General features: G+C 39.5%; 1 protein-coding gene and 1 long non-coding RNA gene across 8 annotated transcripts in view; one reads left to right on the forward strand and one right to left on the reverse strand.

The window, feature by feature from the left end:
• Nucleotides 1–20,051, reverse strand: part of CNTN1 (contactin 1) — a 157,346-nt gene that overhangs the window by 116,183 nt on the left and 21,112 nt on the right. For 3 of the 7 annotated variants that reach the window (XM_083699077.1, XM_083699079.1, XM_083699076.1), the window contains exon 2: nt 12,276–12,401. The exons of 3 other annotated variants lie outside the window; for them this stretch is intronic. The gene's annotated coding sequence lies outside the window, so the exon portion shown is untranslated. The remainder of the gene's footprint in view (nt 1–12,275; nt 12,402–20,051) is intronic. One more of the 7 variants, XM_083699083.1, reaches the window with a different exon arrangement.
• LOC310825712 lies at nt 527–6,946 on the forward strand. Its single transcript, XR_014555473.1, has 4 exons — nt 527–833; nt 2,664–2,881; nt 4,423–4,523; nt 6,672–6,946. It is a non-coding gene; the product is annotated as an uncharacterized lncRNA (long non-coding RNA).

The following is a 20,051-nucleotide window of genomic DNA, read 5'->3' on the forward strand; positions in this document are numbered from 1 at the left end:
GCTTATAATATGCCTAAGCACATTATAGCTATATTTAAGATACATGTTTCTGGCATGGCTGTCAGCATCCCTAGACATGGAAAGTAAACACAGTATTCTAAATGTGGCAGAATGAATTATGATATTTTAAAGAGGTTATTCTGTTTATGTTACATCCTAAACATAACTGCTATACTGAATTATACCACTTATAGAAGTTGATATGTAATCTAATTTTCCGCTTGCTTTCTTGCCACCATTGCTCCAGGTTGTTGGTGCAAACACAAACACTGTATCTAGGTGAATTCTTGGATACCAAGATCCAAGTTTGGGGCAAGTACCCTTTGGTGAGATAAGCAAAGCAAAGATTTAAAATGACAAAATATGTGGCAAAGTAAGGTTGTTACACCTTTAAAAAATGCCCTTCAAAATGAGTTCCAAACTTTCCTTCTTTCCTTAGCGTAGGAAACAAAACTTCCACCTGCCTCCTTCCTTTCCCAAATGAAGACTTATTCCTCCAACAGGCCTTTCCAGATGGATAAGTACAGTAGGTCTCTACAATGGTCTCTGTCCATTTTTGTGTGTGTTGAATTTATGGTTCTCCTCAGCTACTGAAGGGAGCATCCTGTAATCCTTCAGTGGCTCGTCAAAGCTTTGCAAACCAGCAAGACCTCAAATCGGCCCCTAAACAAAAGGGACCAGAGAAAGCATGCTTGTCGGTCTGCTTCCTGTTATTTATTTTATTAAAATTATATATTTATTTTCTCCAACATGGCAGCTTACAGATGAACCAGGAACAATGGAAAGCAGTGAAAAACAATCATTCCCAGGTGCAGCATAAGATATCTGACAAGGTACACCAGGGGCAGAGGTGCCGAGTTGCGCCTGACATTGGGGTGGAAGCCAATGTTACATGTGCAATGTGCATGCGTGTAATGTCATGTGTATCATGCATTGCATGTGTGATGACTGTCGCATTGGGAGAGGCCAACCAGGCCTCCTCCCAAATGCGACATTCATCCATCAGGCCACAATGATCCATGCCACCTGGGGCGACTTCCCCCCCAGGTCTCCTGTGCCCCCTGAAGATTGAGGGAGCTGAGCTCCGACCCAGTGGACATGTGGGGGGAGGGGGCTGTAGGGTCCTTAGCCCCATAGAGTTAGTGAACAGGGATCAGTTCACACAGAGATAAACAAGAGCACAGGATTAGAATCTGCGGGGAAGATGGGATCCCAGGAGGACTGTGTGTTGTGTATTTGTGTATACTGTGCATATATATTTACACACACACATATATGGGAGAGGGGGAGCAGGTTACCAATTTTCCCTTCTTACCCAGACTCCTATCATGAAATGCCACCTACCAGAAGGTGCCTCTATATCAGGCATAGGCAAAAGCAGCCCTCCAGATGTTTTGGGACTACAACTCCCATCATCCCTGACCACTGGTCCTGTTAGCTAGGGATGATGGGAGGTGTAATCCAAAAACATCTGGAGGGCCGAGTTTGCCTATGCCTGCTCTATATTGTGGGGCAGCTGAGACTGGAAGTGAGAGCTTGGGGTGGGGGAAGGAATCCACCCAAGGTAGATCACATCCAGAAACTTATGTTATCTGAATAATAATAATAATAATAATAATAATAATAATAATAAATTTTCCCGCCCTCCCCAGCCAAAGCCGGGCTCAGGGCAGCTAACAACAATAAAACAATAAAACAGTACAACAGTACAACACAACACAACACTCTAAAATCATTCATTTTAAAATAATTCAAATCAAGCCAATGGCAACCATTGGGCCAGAGCTCCGTGAAGACTGCCAAAGGAGGGAGTCAGGCTGCGCCCTGACCAAAGGCCTGGTAGAACAGCTCTGTCTTGCAGGTCCTGCGGAAAGATGTCAAGTCCCGCAGGGCCCTAGTCTCTTGTGACAGAGTGTTCCACCAGATCGGAGCCACAGCCGAAAAAGCCCTGGCTCTAGTTGAGGCCAGCCTAACCTCTCTGTGGCCTGGGACCTTCAAGATGTTTTTATTTGAAGACCGTAAGTTTCTCTGTGGGACATACCAGGAGAGGCGGTCCCATAGGTATGAGGGTCGTAGGCCGTATAGGGCTGTAAAGGTTAAAACCAGCACCTTAAACCTGATCCTGTACTCCACCGGGAGCCAGTGCAGCTGGTATAGCACCGGGTGAATGTGATCTCGCAGCGAGGACCCCGTAAGGAGTCTCGCTGCAGCATTCTGCACCCACTGGAGTTTCTGGGTCAGTCTCAAGGGCAGCCCCACGTAGAGCGAGTTACAATAATCCAGTCTGGAGGTGATCTGAAGATCTGAAGATCTTCTGCCACATGCACACAGTATTATTATTATTATTTTATATCAAAATACAATGATCAGATACCTCTACAACAGAATGAAGTGTGCAGGGTTTAAGTAATTTACCTATGCCTTTTAGTTCTAACACTCTCTTAATTACTGTGCCTTTTATAAGCCAAATAGCAATTTAACTTTACAAGCCAATCTTTGTTCAGGGCAGCCCCTGTATTTATAAAATGCTTTCGCAAACAAAGCAGCATGTACATTTCGAAAATTTACAATATAGATGTTTTCATGGTTAATTGATACACATTATTCCACACTTATTTGTTGGCTCTGTTTTCTTTTCTTCGCATCTAATTTTGTATTCCAAGGGGGGGACAAGCATCTTTTCAGCTGATCTAATGAAAACTCTGCAATGGCAAACGAGTAACCAACCTGTGTGCAGTGGAGTACAGCTGGAAAGAATGCTAATTCTCTGCCTCAATGCTGCCTTCAAAGAGATTATTCAAGCCTTCCTCTGACATGGAACAGAGTGATCAGCCAGCAACGACTGCCCATGAAAATAACCTTTATCCGCTGTAACAAAAAGGTAAACTAAAAAAGCAGTCAGTCATGCCCTAATTATTTACTTTTAGCTGGAGCAAAGGGAAGGGGGAATGCAAATCTATTTCAATTATGGCTTTGTAACTGGAATGATTAAAACTAGCCTAGGTTTGCAAATGTGGATAAAAAAAACCCTCCAAGAATTTAAATAGTACTGTAACTATAAACTAGGAATTGAAACTTTTCATGGTAAAATGGCTGTGGTAAAGATATGGAGAAGTGGTGATGCCCAAATACAGTTAAACTAGAAATCCGGATCCAAAATACCAAAACAAATATTAATACTGTTGTACACCACCTCAGACCCTGAGCAGTGCCAGATTGAGGTTTGATGAGGCCCTAAGCTACTGGAGGTAATGGGGCCTTTTATATGTCCAGCTGTCTTTTGTCCGCGTTTTTTGTGTGTTGAATACTATATATGCTATATGGTAATTTATGGACCTAATAGGTATCTAAAGCCATTTGCACATAACAAAATACATATTTTATCAAAGTAATTGTTGAACTGAAATACAACTGGAAATGTACATCCAGGTTTTTTCCTTTAATTTTTTTGGGGGGCCCCAAGAGAGTGGGGCCCTACGCTATAGCTTGTTTAGCTTATACTAAATCCGGCACTGCCTGAGCAGTAAGAGATTCCAGAGATTTCACCCAGCTCATCACACACATCTCTGGCTTTTGTCTTCCTCACAACCAGCCAGAGCAAACTACTTTGTTATACCAATAATCATACTTAGGTGGTAATAAAGACCCTTGTGTGGCTAATTCAATAATAGATTCCTCCATTAGATTTTAACCCTTGCTGGATCCAGGACCCCAGGGATTAGAAGGGACTCAGGCATCATGCAGGCTCACAACAATTAATACTTGATCTTTTTTGGTATTTCAGATTCTGACCCAAATTCCTTTAATTGTTATCACTGATTCTCCTTTATTTTATTTATTTTTTTTGTCACAAACATTTTGCTTTTGAAAGGGCAATTCCTGATTCAGGTTTGCTTTTCCACATACATAGTGAAAATCTCTGTGTTGGAAATGAAATGCTTACTTACAGTGTTTATAGGCTAGTCAACACCCTGAGTTATCTGGGCAAGATTGATAATGTCAGTAATGGAAGTAGAGTGTCTTTGATGGTGCTTAACACAGAAATCTGAAAAATCATGGCAAGGGACTGTTGGGACACTGAAGAACCGAATTCAATTTTAAAAATGATAGTTTTCATTCTCACAAACCCTTGAAGTGGAGGTGTTGAAGAGCACTGAACAAAATTGCCACCTAGTAATAGATATACCGGTAAATAACAAGCAGAATAGCCTGCAACCTTGCAATAGAAGACACTTCCCAAAATTCACTTGAATTATCAATCCCAAATGGTGTGGTGGGTCTTTAGGCTGAATCAGTAGAAACCAAACCAACTGCCTCCCTTACAATAAGGCAGTCTTGTGCCATCTTAAAGACAGATAAAGTTGTCATGTCATATTTTTTTCCTAAAGCATAATCCCACATTGGCAGCCTATATATTTACAGGAATTCAGAGGCACCTGTAGGAGCTTAATATTCTATGCAGGTTGGGAAAGCGTAGTTTGACACCATCACAGGAACAGTGTCGACAGTTATGATATAAAAAGGTAAAGGGACCTGTGACCATTAGGTCCAGTCGTGACCGACTCTGGGGTTGCGGCACTCATTGCGCTTTATTGGCTGAGGGAGCCGGCGTACAGCTTTTGCGTCACGTGGCCAGCATGACTAAGCCGCTTCTGGTGAACCAGAGCAGCACACGGAAACGCTGTTTACCTTCCCACTGGAGCGGTACCTATTTACCTACTTGCACTTTTGACATGCTTTCGAACTGCTTGGTTGGCAGGAGCAGGGACTGAGCAACAGAAGCTAACCCCGTTGCGGAGATTCGAACTGCCGACCTTCTGATCGGCAAGTCCTAGGCTCTGTGGCTTAGCCCACAACGCCACCAGAGTCTCCCCTGTTATGGTATAGCTGTTGCTTATTTGGTTATGTTGATATTTTGAGTTGATGCCCTGCTTTTGCCCCTGCACATTAGCACTTATCAGACCAGACTAGCAATGCCATAAGCTGTTATTAGATTCATGCTCAGAACTTGATTGTTTTAATAACTTACTTGGTCTGAGAAACTATCCATCCTTCCTGATAATTTGAAATCAACTCACTTTCTTAAAAATGGCACTATAATTTATTGAGCATTGGCCCAGCCCCACCTTCAGTCCAGCAATCTAATCAATGGGGCCCTGGCAAAGTCATGTAGGGTAGGGCATGCTTCATGCAAAGGCGCAGAGTGATATTTACAAAAATCAAATATTTTAGTGGCTTCCTGTGACCAAATTGGGTGGGTGGATAAAACATTCCTTTCTAAACAAGCCAACCAACTAGTTTTAAAGTCTGGCCAAACACAACAATGATTTTAAAGAAACTTGCATCCCCTTTCAATGCAGCAATTAATATTGCATGACAGATTTTGAAAAGTTAAAGTAGTCTGCCTGCCTTCACAGTACAGTTCTAAAAGCAGCATTCTAAGAATGTGCATTGCCAAAGCATTATGAGCCAACTTAGCATTATCAATAAAGCAAATGTTTATCATTCATGGATGAGGTTTACAATTAGTAGTATAGATACAATATGAGTGGAAGGAAGTTCATTCATCTCTATTTCATTTGTTCTCACCAACCCCCATCAGCATATCTTCAAATAGAATTCTACCATTACCATTTCAAAAACATACATTTTTTAATGAAGTTGTAAGTTTTGTTTCATTCACACATGTTTTTCAATAATAAAAAGTGGTGTAGTGAGTCAGGAGATCTGTGGTTCAAAGTCTACATCAGCATAAATTTATTAGGTGGTAACTCTTATGCATCAGTTCCCCCCTTAATACGAGGGATAATATATCCTGGTTGTTTTACAAGAATAAATTTATTGTAAGAATTTCAGAGAAAATGCGCATACAGTATACTGACAACCATATAACATGTATTATTAAAACTAAGAGAATAGCTTGTGTTCACATGTCGCAATAAGCCACAATCGGTAGTTTACTGTGGTTTACATTGAGTGAATAGTACAGTAAGCTCCCAACTTATGTGGGGGTTACGTTCTGGGGTACCTAAAGCCGAAATCACTTATAATCAAAGCACATTATATTCAATGGTGGGTGGAAAGTTATTTTTTCTAGACACCCTCCCCCTTTCCACCCCGTTTTTAATTTTTAGAAATATTTTCGCCAAGCATATAAAGCTGAATGTGCACAAGTTAAATGAGTGTAAATTGCAGCCTTACCGTATGCCAGTACCCACAGCCCCAACCCACCCACTTCACTCCTCTCCTGGAGCAAATGGAAGAAACAAACCAGGAAACCACATCTATGTTTCGCTTGTCATGACATCCCAACTTGGGATCTTGGCTTGTTTCTCCCTAACAAGCCTGAATTACTAACCATCCTTAAGCCATACTTTAGTGATGACTTAGGAACCCTGTCATGTTTGGAAGCAACAAACCAGGACCTCATATTTGGATGTCATGAAAATCCAAGCTTAATTGTGACTTCACAGGTTTTTGCCTTGGAGGAGCAATCAGGCCATGTGTTTAGAGCATTGCTTATTCAAAGTAAATGGCAATAAGATGGAAACCCTGGCTTATTGTGAGATATAACTCTGGCCTGTGGGGAAAAACTGGGTAAAGAGGAAGAAATGAACTCCTAAAGCATTTTGCACACAAACTCAGAAATTATTTTCTTCCCATTCTCATAGGAAACCCTACAAAGTCTGCTGATGCTACGATTGCCCTTCCTTCCAAAGAACCTTGTAGTTTACTTGTAATTGCTGTATGAAGCAGTCATTTGACAAGTTTTTGAAGGGAAGCAAATTTAAAACAAGGTCTAATGTGTTCCAAAAGTGAATTGGAAAAAAAAGAAGACTGTTTCTTCTGTGACAACCCTGCCAGAGGATCTCAAAAAGTACTTAAAATGTTGAAGCACCTGACAGGAAAATAATAGGTTGTCAATAAAGCATGATAAATATTTCAAGGACACAACGAAAACCACATTTGTCGACTATACGAACATAGTTTTCAGTCCCGGCTTCCTAATGTTAACCCTTTGTTATTCATATGTTAACTATTATCTGGCATTTTAAAATGTTAGAATAGCATGGATTAGATGAGGAGTAAGCAACAAAACACAGCACATATCTAGCCCATATTGCTCCCAAAAACCCACTACTCTATTTAGCCCACAGAAAAGTCATTCCTACACAAGCAAAGGAAAAGTTAGCAGACTCAATAGGCTCATAAGTCTTATACTGCCTATTCCTAGTACAACCTCCTATATTTGAACTGTCCCAGTTGGTCATTATAAAAACAATGATGCAAGTAATCAAGTTTTATTTTTTCTTCTTTCCCCCTGTCTCTTTCCCCTTAGTGCCATGTCTTTTCATTTCTGTCTTGACTTAATTGATTTTATGTAAGCCACTCTGGGGGCCTTTTTTGCTGAACAATGGAGGAACAAATGCTCTAAATGAGTGTTTCCCAAACTTGTGTCTCCAGCTGTTTTTGGACTACAACTCCCACCATCCCTAGCTTGCAGGACCAGTGGTCAGGGATGATGGGAACTGTAGTCCAAAAACAGCTGGAGACACAAGTTTGGGAAACACTGCTCTAAACAAACAAATAAAACTAATTTTCAAAAAAAGGGATTTTTATAGTATTACTGCAATGTTATTTGTCGTGAAATCATGTTTTTTAAGAGGTAAATTTTGAAATGTTTAAAGGGTTTTATACATAACTGAATATAGTGCCTTTAAATGGCTATGAGTATCTACTGAGAGTTGTGGAGATGGTTTATCAGTGGTGGGCCAGCAACAGGCCTGAGTGACAGTTAAACTGTCATGCTTTCAATCTGCCAAACAAGCAACAGAAGCTGGTAAACTCAAATTACTCAGTCAGTAGACATCTTGCTTCATCCTATTGGACAATAGCACAAACTAATGTGGCGTCCTGTTCAACCATCCCAATTTAAGTGGAACATCCTAGATTTACAGAAGCCACCCTAGCTTCTGATTGGATCCCAGAGTGTTCTCTTTTTTTGGTCCAGCTGGACCAGCGCCAGAATGCCGAACCAAAAAACACTCAATTTTTGGTCTCATGCAAAAGCCTGGAACAAAAAAAATGAGAGTCCTGATTTTGATTGGCAGGATGCGACGACAGAATTCAATCCAAACTGAAATGGCTGGGGTGTCTTGTGTGTGCTGAGTAGAGAGAAAATAAATGCTAAGCACTGGTAAAGAAAGGAGAGTTACTGGGAATTGCTGGGAGAAGCTATGGGTCAACTAAAGGAAAAGACTTGGGCACTGGACATCAAATAACTTAAGAATTATCTGCTGCTTTGATTGAGCAGGGAGATAGAAGACTGTGAGCCAGTGTGGTGTAGTGGTTAAGAGTGGTAGACTTGTAATCTGGTGAACCGGGTTTGCGATCCACTCCTCCACATGCAGCTGCTGGGTGACCTTGGGCTAGTCACACTTCTCTCAGCCCCACTCACCTCACAGAGTGTTTGTTGTGGGGGAGGAAGGGAAAGGAGAATGTTAGCTGCTTTGAGACTCCTTTGGGTTTATCAAATCCAAACTCTTCTTCTTCTTCTGTTATAACTGTTCTAATGGATTAGACCAAGATCCTCCATATAGTACAGAGACATTTGCAGTTGCTAAATTAAGAAAATCTGAAATTTATTGTTTAAAGGGGAACCAATAACATGGAACTGCAGCCAGTTTAACAAGATGCTTAGCATCCCTTGGAGTCATCAAGTTTTATTTGGACAAGACAAGTGTCTCAGCAATTGGTTAAATGCCCAGTCTTGGCCTTGGACTGTATCATATCAATATTCCATGAAAGATGTTTTTGTTTTGTTTTTTACACTTCAGACTTAAGAGTTATAATATCTAGGCTGCAATCTTATTCACATTTATCTGGAAGCCTCACTGAACAATACTATCAATTTCTGAAACAATTAGAAAATGTCCTAGTTTTTAAAAAAAACCCTCTAGCACTGCATTTTTGCTAAGGTGAATGCTAGAACAAGCATATTATAGTAAACAAGAATTGCAGCCTCCTCTCCACCCTCTGCCAAAAAAGAAGTGGCTTCAGCACCTGCAAATCATTCAAAACTTGTCGAATCTTTCCCCATCACTGCACCTCCATGACTGGAAAGGCATTAATATAACACATAATTGCACTCTGGAAGAATGAATGATTGAAAAGCAAAGACAAAACAGGTATAGTCATCGGGAGGAAGAGATAGTGTAGTGATGTTACCACCACTATGAATTCAGTTGTTCAAATAAAATATATATTTTAGTCTGAATCCAGTCTACCAACCCCAAATTCACACACTGCCCATTGTATTACTATTTGAAATACCTAATGTGGATTGGGTCAGAATATAAAAATCTTCTACATGATTTTTTTGAAAACCTTTGTTTTCAAAAAGTATTTGCAAACCACCCTTAAAATATCATTGTTGTTCAGATCATGAACAATTAATCAGATAAAAGACAGTGAATCCTTAAAGCAGGAAGTAAATTGATTAGTTCTCAATTTTATCTCAGTGACGTGCTCTTTTCTCAAGAAGTGATAGATTAATTGCATTGCCACCTAATTATCCTTTTAAAGAAGAGAAAATGCAGACATTGTCACTAACAAGGATATAAGGAAACAAGTTTTTTCCAATGACATCTGAACAGCAATCGAGGGATACTTTCAATTAAACACACACACACATTTCCCTGAATATTAGTACAAAGACATAAGCAAAAATTGGGAAGGTTTTGTGTAGTGATTTAAGGCAGTATCCCAATGTTGCCAAAACCTCCATATTCCAGAGTAGGGTTCAGGAACTAGAGATAAGAAAAAAATGTAGGGATGAGCAGAAGTGTGTGGTAAGATTCTCCTGTTGGCTAGCACCCTTGAGCTCAAGAGAAGTATTTTCATGAGCTTATGCATGATAAAGTCAAGGGAGAAAAGAAACAAGGTTAACAGAGAAAGGTGAAGCATCACACTAGTCAGAGAACAAGCAAGAAAATAAAACAGGAGCCTTGGAGATGAAACATGGTTGTAATAACCCCCTTCTCTCTGGTTGAAGTCAAACCCTGCCCCCATGATTAAATGCCATTTATTATTTCAATTTCCTGAGTATTTTACTTGGGGGTGGGGGGTGGGGACAAGGACTGTTGGTGCATTATTTCCTATTACTGTTATCATTGTATTTTGCACCAGGAGAGTACAAGATACTGTGCAGATCACTCCAGGAGATGTCTGTAACAAACTCCCAAATCAATCTCCCTGGAGTGTGTACAGGAACATACAGGATTGAAAATTCAATGTAAAGTGTGCCAGCTGGAAGGACATCACATCACATACCCCCTCGCCTGCCAACAGTGTAAAATAAATCAATATCAGACAACATTAATAGTTGAAATGCTTTAAATATTGACTGGATGGGGGCTTAAAAGTTTTCAGCCCAACTCCAAGCTCATCTCCATTCTACTTCGGACCAATATCTTTCTTTAAAATGCAAGTTTCCACCAATCACATACAAAACAAAGAGTGCAGTTCAAAGAACAGGCACAAATGAAAGGTACTACAGACAGCCAAGTGGTGGGCATAAGGAGAATAGTGCACTCCTTCAAATTGTACACCTACCCCTGGCTTTTGGTATCTGGTGTGGCCAGACCAGCACAACATCTAGTTTGCCCTAAAAACTAAGAACTTCTTGACCACCCCTAATGCATATTCAAGAGCAGGGGCCTCCATTGTGGTACCTGTGGTTGTTGTGCATCCTTGAGGACTTCTCCTGGTGCCCACAATGCCTCAGCCCCATTCTCCCCACTAAAAGATCCATTTGCCTTGAGATGGCAAAGGTGATTCTCCTTTTTCTTCCACTGAAAGGCACACAGAGGTAAAGAGAAAATAGGAACAGCAACAACTATCTCTCCCAGTCCCTCTTTGAGCTTCATATGCTTCTCAAGGCCCAGTTTGGCATCAGAGCTGCTAAAAGAAAGCAAATCAACTGAGAGGGCAAGAAAGAAAAAGGAGGAAAATAGGAGACTGGGAGGAGGAAAATAGAATGAAAGTGTGATACCAGAGATATCAGAAGAATGAGGCAATGGAGTGTCTGAGAGAGGAGATATATGTTCCTGATATCAGATTCTTGGGTGGTGGTGGTTCTGTGCTTTTGTAGAATTATGGCATGATTAACCCTGTGGGGCATTGAAAGAGATGCTGTGATCCATATACCAATAATGGATCTAAGATGTGGTTATAATTTGTTATGGATTTATGAATCAGTTAGTAATGGACAACATATTATTAAAAATACTGCAACACTGCAAATTAAGCCTCTATTACAGACAACTCACAACTTACACATTTAACTTATGCAGTTTCAACTTTATGCGCTTGACGGCCGTCTAAATGAAATCTCACAAATTAAACACAGAGAAGGCAGTGAGCTTAAAAGCTCTTTTTACACAGGGTTTCCCTGTTGTGGAAAGAGCTTTTAAGCTCTCTATCTTGCTTATGGGCTGTGGGAAGCTCTTGCAAGAACTTGGAAACTCCTGCAAGATCTCACGAGAGCCTCCTACAATCTGGTAAGCAAGGCAGAGAGCTTAAAAGTTGTCTGTGTTACTTTTGGGGGTGTGGGGTGGGGAGGTAAGACCCATTTGGCATGCCAACTCCAGAAGCTAAAACTACTTGTACTAGAGCAGTTCCAATGGGTTGTTTGACCCCTAGGTACGTTGGTATTAACAAAGGCCTAATTTTTCTCTTTAAGCCTGTGTCTACTGGTGTTCCCTTGGGGAACTCCAGGCAGCATGAACCCTTTACGAATTTCTCCAGCATGTCTGTGACTAAGGAAATCTCAGCAACCAGATGTTTATTTCCTGTGTCAAGTTGCCACTTAACGTCATATGGCAGCATATCCACATGCTTATGGCAGACCTATCTGTGGCTGGGATAACCTGCAAGTGTGAGCCAGCACTTACTTTTTAAAAGTCTACCTAGATATATTTTTAAAAGGCTCCTCCTGTTGCTATTCACAAAGAAATACACACGTGTCCAATAATTATAGTTATCACAACTAATTTGATTTAGACATTCAATGTGGCATTCAAAGCTAAATAAGATGAAGATAAGATAATTTGCACACTGTAATTTTCTATGAAATAAGGTTATACTTTCCAGTAAAATAAATTTTGTAACATATTATTTCCCAATATTTATAAAAAGACACTGTGTATTATATACAGAATCTTTTCAAAAGAAAGTTGGAATAATATAATAAAAATCACACAAATGGAACTTACTGAAAGTGAATGGATAAGACTTCAGCTGCTCAAAATTACAAACGAAGAAGTGTAATTTCTCTTTTTGGTCTTGGTGCTCTCCAATCCTTGTGCCGATCACTTCTTCCTAAATAACAGTGAGGAACGCTGTTGAAAATGAAAGCAATTATTATCCCTAGCAAATGACTGCATTTCTTCTCACATACAGAAGCCCCTGTAGTACTATAATTACGCATTGTCTGTCTATTTATAAGCACCAGAACTTTGTAAGACAGTAGAAATGAACTCATGCCAAGCCACCACTTAACCAAATATGCTTGTATAAATACAGCAGCATTATTGGAAGCAGGCTCAACATTTTCATTGGATCATCATGTCCCAAAACTATCAGATGAGGTTTAATCTTTAATAAGAGCTTATCTCTAACCAATACCTAAAGTGGTTTGCTTTAGGAGGGAGATAAAGTAAGATTTCCAAAATGACTTGCACACCAGGTTTAAAACACACAACTGGAGTAGAAAAGATATACAGTAAAGGGAACATAGATCATAGGCTGCGTTCACAACTTAAACAAATCATTGTATATAAATGAAGTAAAAGTGAGTGAAATGCACGTATCACTATGTACAAAAGTCAGATTAACCTGTGGGCTACCAGGCTGAATGCAGATTGTCAGCCACAGGGTTCTGCTGTCAAGTGGCACAGCATGATTTGTCAATCAACTGGCAGGCCATAAAACTGAGGACCTAACTCCCGGTTTATCAGCCTGAACATTTTTCTGACCTATCCAGATCCCACCAATTTTAGCACCAATAGCAGACACACAGACACTGCAAATACCCTCCCCCAGTAATCAGATTGACCATATGATGTGTGGAGATGTTGCAATAACCCCCTCCCCTACTGATCTGTATGTGCATGTATGGGATGACCATACCCAGCACTGTAATGTAGCCCACAGGCAGATGGGCCAAGTATGAATGCAGCCCTCAGACATAGGGATGTTGGGCAGTTCTGATGGAAACAGAAACAGAAATTGCCTGTGGTTGCTTATTCGCCCCATGTCTGGAACGAAAATCAATATGACCAATTATGATTGGTATTCACAGTTGTTTTCAGTCCTCAAACCATGCATAATTGATGGTGGTTTCCCTGCACCGCCATAAGTGTTGCATTTCCTTTGCATAGAAAGGAAAGGTGTGTGATGAGAACATAATTAATAAATCTAGTAAAATTCCACTCCAGTGGACAGCAAAATGAACAACATTGCCTTTTTAGAAGCCTAATGGCAGCAGAACAGAAACAGTGTAGCATGCGACAAACACTGGTCAGAAGAGCAATCAATGCCCTCTTGCACCCTACTGAGTACCCCTTGCCATAAAACGTAGCTACTAAGCTACATTTGTTTTGATGAGTCACAAGCTGTGCATGCCTGTTCCAAGATCATGGCCAACACCTCTATAAGTCAGTTTGTTTGCTATGCTAAACTCTTCTTCCTGAATGAAGCGGAGTGGAGGGATACTGCTGGAAAAGTGGGAGGTAAGGTAACAGCTTACATTTAGTTAACCTGTTGCCTCTGAGACACCAATACACATACACCTTCCCACTTAGGAATTGCATGGAAAATCAACTTCTTTATGGAGAATCAAGTTTCTTTCTGAAGCCAGGAGATGCAATTCCTATCTCCACATATATCTTAGGCATGCCAATACAGGGGTACCTCGGATTACAGACGCTTCAGGTTACAGACGCTTCAGGTTAGAGACTCCGCTAACCCAGAAATAGTACCTTGGATTAAAATTATGAAAATACAATCACTGTCATACTATGGTGAAAGAGCTAAATTTTAACTATGTTTTCCATTTCAAAGCAGAGGAACAAGGCTGATAATTATTTTCTCGATCTATATTCAGGTATGTATATAAAGAGCACTATGCCATTCATGGACAGAATACGTGTCACAGGTACAGTGGTACCTCGGGTTACATATGCTTCAGGTTACATACGTTTCAGGTTACAGACTCTGCTAACCCGGGTTAAGAACTTTGCTTCAGGATGAGAACAGAAATTGCGCAGCGTGAGGCCCCATTAACTAAAGTGGTACCTCAGGTTAAGAACAGTTTCAGGTTAAGAATGGACCTCTGGAATGAATTAAGTTCTTAACCCGAGGTACTGCTGTACATCGCCACTGAAGAGAGGCAAATAGTGGTATTCTTAAAATCTTAGGAACAGTTATTCAAAGGCTGGATGTGGACACCAGAAAGGCTCAACAACCAACAAAGCTTCTTTCTGCAAATGTAACTGAGTGACAGGGAAGGATAGAGGGAGGCAAGGATGGAAAGAGACAGAAGTCATAGAGTACAGAATGAGAAAATCAAGAGCCAAGGGAAAGGAAATCGGGGCAGAGAGCCAAATGGAGAATTGTAACTGGCATTCGCTCACCTACAACTTACCTTTCTCATCATGTTTTCTTACACATGACCATCATTTGGAAGGCAACTTGGTAGAATGAAAACAAAAGCCTAGCAATGTAGATTGAGCTCAAGGTCAAAGGGTGATGCTGTGTACTATTGCCTAATAGCTGTAGTAACAACCCAGCATCATTATTGGAATAATACAAGACAATGAACACCATCAATGCTTAAATATTTAAAGTTCTTTTGAAAACAAGAAAAGTACGCATTCCTTTGAAGATCCTCCTGTTTTTAAGCTGCTGAAATGGTCGAGGTAGAGAACAAACTATCAATTAGTTGAGTACCTCTCAATTAGTTGAGTAAATTCAGGACAAGCTAAAGCATACTAGAGCATGGATGAACGAACACAAAAACAAGACAGTCATTGGCACCAGAAGCTCATCATTTACAGACACATGACTAAATTGGATATAGTGGCTTCTTTGTTCTCAGCTGAAAACAGAGTTATCAATGAAAGTTGAATATGACCATTTAAATTGTAATGTACATGTATAAAATTTCATCATCATATTTGGTTGAGTAAGAAGAATAAGATATGCTGGATCCTTTCCAACAAGTTGTATCATGGAAGCTATATTATCAGTGAAAAGTAATTTTCTGCACAAACACAAGATATTATTCTCCTGTAGCACTATTTAGAATACAATGTATTTACAGGTATTGAGTTATGTGTTAAATGGAGCTTACTTTCTAGTATGTTTAGAACTGCAGTCTTAAGGTGCAATCCAGACAAACTTAGGTGAGCCTAATTGACATTGAAATCAACAACCAGACTTCATATTTAGATGCTTCAGCCACATTGCTGTCAATAGGACTTAGGTATCCATAATTTTCTCAGGAATGACCATAATTACTAGATAAGACACAGGTGAAAAGTAAATGTTTTAGATATCCCTGTTTGTGACTCTATATTAGCATTGCTTAGTATTTAATCATTTTAATGGGGTTGCCACACTGGAACCAAATCAGTATCTGTTAAGTAAATTATTTGCTTTACAAAAATAAAAAATCAGCCACAATGCAAGTGCATTGATTGGAAGTCATTCATCATACTCAGAAGCTCTTAAAAGTTGAAAATACCAAGGACTCTTGTATAAAATGTAAATGAACCCCCCCCTTTTTTTTTTGGTAGATACTAGCATTCATCTAAGAACTAAACAAACAAAACAAAAAGGGAATGGATTCTATATGACATCTAAAGCTTTGCTAAAATATTAAGTTACCCACTTATAGTGATCCACTATAACAAAGGACAAAATAGAACACTTTGTGCCAAACTACATCTGGTTGGGCCAAACATTACTCATTTTATTTGTTTATTTCGTAAAATTTATACACTGCTTGACTGTAAAAACAAAACAAAAAATCTCAAAGCAGTTTTCAAAAGATAAGCAGTGAAATCGAGGGGGGGGGGGGGAATCACAATCCTACTTTAAAACACCCAAAAGTTAAAATGCTTAAACAGATTAAAATTACCTCGACTTTCTAAGCATCTGGGTACCCATATTAACCATGCCTTGTGAGATTAATAATGAAAAATACCAACACTCACAGAACTGACAAACTAGATTGCCCTGGCGTAATGGGAGAATTCTTGGCCTGTGATTTAATGTTTCTGCTGCTCCATATTAAGCAAGTTATGACATGTGATTAATGTTTTATATAATTGTTTTAAATTGGTTCTTATTTATTATTATTATTATTATTATTAGTTATTAGATATTCTTGTTTTTAACTGTAAGCTGCCTTGAATCCCATCAGGTGAAAAGGAGGGACATAAACAAACAACAACAACAAAGTAGCATACTGTAGTATTATTCACAGCGTAGTATTAAGAACATAGGAATCTGCTTAGGCCTCACCCACACTTACCTCCTGCCCTGTGTTTTCTCCATCTCCAAGTGCTTTTTGTTGTTTTGTTTTGTTCTTGCCTTGGTGCTTTCACCAGAAAAACCCACTCTTTAACGCTGAACATACAACAGCTTGGGTTTTCCATGGAGTTGTTTTCAGCAGTAAAGAGTGCATTTTTGCAGAGGAAGCAAAACAAAACCCAACCCTTAGACACAGAGCTTTTAAGCAGGGACCTATGTCGAGAAACAGAAATGGCACAGAAGGAAGTCTGAATGAGTCCTTAGGCATTCTGATAGGGACTGGTTTTGTGTGTAAACTTATTTCCACCAACAATCTATGCTGTCACTTCAGAAATGCATGAACGGCTGCCTCTGAGCATCCAGTTATCAGTCCAGGCTACAGATATTGACTTGCATCTCCAGTTTTTTAATTTCTGCTCACACTATGCTGCATCAGGTCAGATACTTAGCAGGTCAGTGCAAAACTTTCTTTTTCAATTTCTAATTGTCAAATTTGTGCCTGGCCTTTGTCCTTCGCCACCTTGCACTTATTTATTAGCAGTCTTGAGTGACTCATGTTGTGCTATTTAGTCTTTGTTATTTAGGCTTAACTCAGCACAGAAAAAAAAATCACAGGGTTTTAATACTGATGCTTGGGAGCAATAACCATTTAGAATGGAGTGTCTCTACATAGACAGTCTGACTCCTGTGCCAGCACAAGGTCACCGTAGTATCACATTACAATGATGGAATCAGCTTTATGACACTGTTATAGGCACATACAGTGGTACCTCAAGTTACAAACACCTTGGACTACAAACACTTCAGGTTACAGACTCCGCTAACCCAGAAATAATACCTAGGGTTAAGAACTTTACCTCAAGATGAGAACAGAAATGGCTCACCGACGGCACAGCGGCAGCGGGATGCCCCTTTGGCAAAAGTGGTACCTCTGGTCAAGAACAGTTTCAGGTTAAGAACGGACCTCTGGAACAAATTAAGTTTGTAACCAGAGGTACCACTGTATGTCAGATATAGAACTATAGGCTGGGCTGAATTTAAATATACTAAGCCTGTATATTTAAGTCCCAGCAGGAAAGAGACATTTCTGTAATTTAAATTTTCATTTAGACTCTTATCTTAAAGGTTTTTCCAGTGTGAGAGCTGTTATTTCCTCCATGTCAACCTGCTGCTTTGAGATTCAAGGATAAACTGATACAAAACCAAAAAGGTTTTTTTTAAAATAAATAAATACACCGACTGCACAATACGCTTAGCCAATTCGAGAAGTCAGTCGGTTTAGAAGGTCAAACTACTTCAGTATCTTCATTCATTAACATTTTGGAATCAATTCAACAGCCATTTACAATAGTTTTACCATATATTAAATTTTTAAAATATAAATTCTGACAACTGCATATTTCCAGGCTTAGCGAACAAGCATAACAATGAATAATCCAGCTACCTCACCTGATACTATAATGTTCTCTTTTTATTTGGAATGGCACATGCATTTGAAAACTATTAGATGGATACACAGTTGCTGTGAGAAAGAACAGATCAAAAAGAGCAACCAGCAGAAGAAATCTTATAAAAGGACTTTTCCGATTAATTCTCAGTAACAAAATTAAATGAGTCGATGCAGTCATGGTTTGTTTCTTTTTTTTAAGATAAAGAAAAAAATGTGGTTTTCACCTCTCTTGCTTCAATTCTCATTGAAGCCCTCTAGTGGATATCACTTACAACACCATCCTATGCATGGTCTACTCAGAAGTGGGTCCTGTTGAATATGCTCCCAAGTGAGTACAGTGGTACCTCAGATTAAGTACTTAATTCGTTCTGGAGGTCCGTTCGTAACCTGAAACTGTTCTTAACCTGAAGCACCACTTTAGCTAATGGGACCTCCTTGCCGCCCCGCCGGAGCACGATTTCTGTTCTCATCCTGAAGCAAAGTTTCTTAAAGCAAGGTACTGGGTTAGTGGAGTCTGTAACCTGAAGCGTATGTAACCCAAGGTACCACTGTATAAGACTGCAGCTCAAGCAATGCAGAGCATCAAATCATCCTGAGGAGAGATGCTAAAGAAATATCTTCTATACGGAATCCATATCATTCTACACACCCTGACAACTTTAATAACCTTTCCATATATATATATTATCCCAGCTCCATCTGTAAAAATCTTGCTCAAATATTCACTCCAATCAAACTATCCATTTACAACTACAGAAGCACATCAATATGCAATTCTTGATCATTTTTATAAGACCAAATATTGCCACTGGGACTCACTTACACTGCCTGCCAAACAGATTGATATTCAATTCAAGATGTCGTCTTGACCTATAAAGCTCTTTCAAATTTTGATCAATATCATCTCTGGTTGCGGCCTCTATATGCGCCAGATGACATAAGTCATCAGATATCTTGCTAGTCTCAGTGCGGTAAGATTAAAATTGTTGCCAGCTTTGCCAAAACAGCCTAGCTATGTGCAATTATAGAAGGAAAGCATAACAGAAATATACTAGTGCTGCTTTTCAACACACCTCATCTTTAACTATGGCAGATTTAATTAAATCTGCAGATTTAATTTAACCTCATTTAATTCAGATGTTCCTCTACTGTGACCTTAATTTGCCCCTCCCTCCTTTAAAAAAATACAATAAATATCTTCCAAAATTTGGTTGTCATTTTACCAAAAATCATGCCATCCTACCAAGGTAAGGTCATGTTGCTCCATACAAACAGCAATCAGTCAAACAGAAGATGTTCAAGCAAAAAAGAATGTATATTCATGCTTCTGCTACTTATTGCTAATATGCGGAAAGAGCGCTTGTACATTTTTCCCATAATGAATAAGCTACACATGCATTTGGAGCCAACGTGGAGGAAGATGTGCCAAAAGGATTCCCCTCCCCATCAATTACACTCTTTTCAACATTCTGCATTCACTTTTTTCTGCTATGCACTCAAGTGATTTAGATCACACCTGGGGAATCTTTGACCCTACATATGTTGTTGGAGTCCTGGAAGGCCAATGCTTCCTCAGCCCTGCTTTAGACCATATAGATGGGATTATACTTATAAAATGTCAAAGCACAACAAGCTATTTATTTTACCTGGAGAAGTGACAACTAAAATTATGAAAATACAATCACTGTCATACTATGGTGAAAGAGCTAAATTTTAACTATGTTTTCCATTTCAAAGCAGAGGAAAAAGGCTGATAATTATTTTCTCGATCTATATTCAGGTATGTATATAAAGAGCACTATGCCATTCATGGTGTCACAGGTATATAGAAACCACAACTCTATTTGTAGTGATCTCATTTCACTTTCAAGGTGATAGGCATTCAGCCATCTTATTTTCTTTTCAATACAGTGGTACCTCAGGTTAAGAACTTAATTCGTTCTGGAGGTCCGTTCTTAACCTGAAACTGTTCTTAACCTGCGGTACCACTTTAGCTAATGGG

This window comes from Podarcis gaigeae, assembly GCF_964106915.1.
Source record: "Podarcis gaigeae genome assembly, chromosome: 10".
In the NCBI taxonomy this organism is placed as follows: Eukaryota; Metazoa; Chordata; class Lepidosauria; order Squamata; family Lacertidae; genus Podarcis; species Podarcis gaigeae.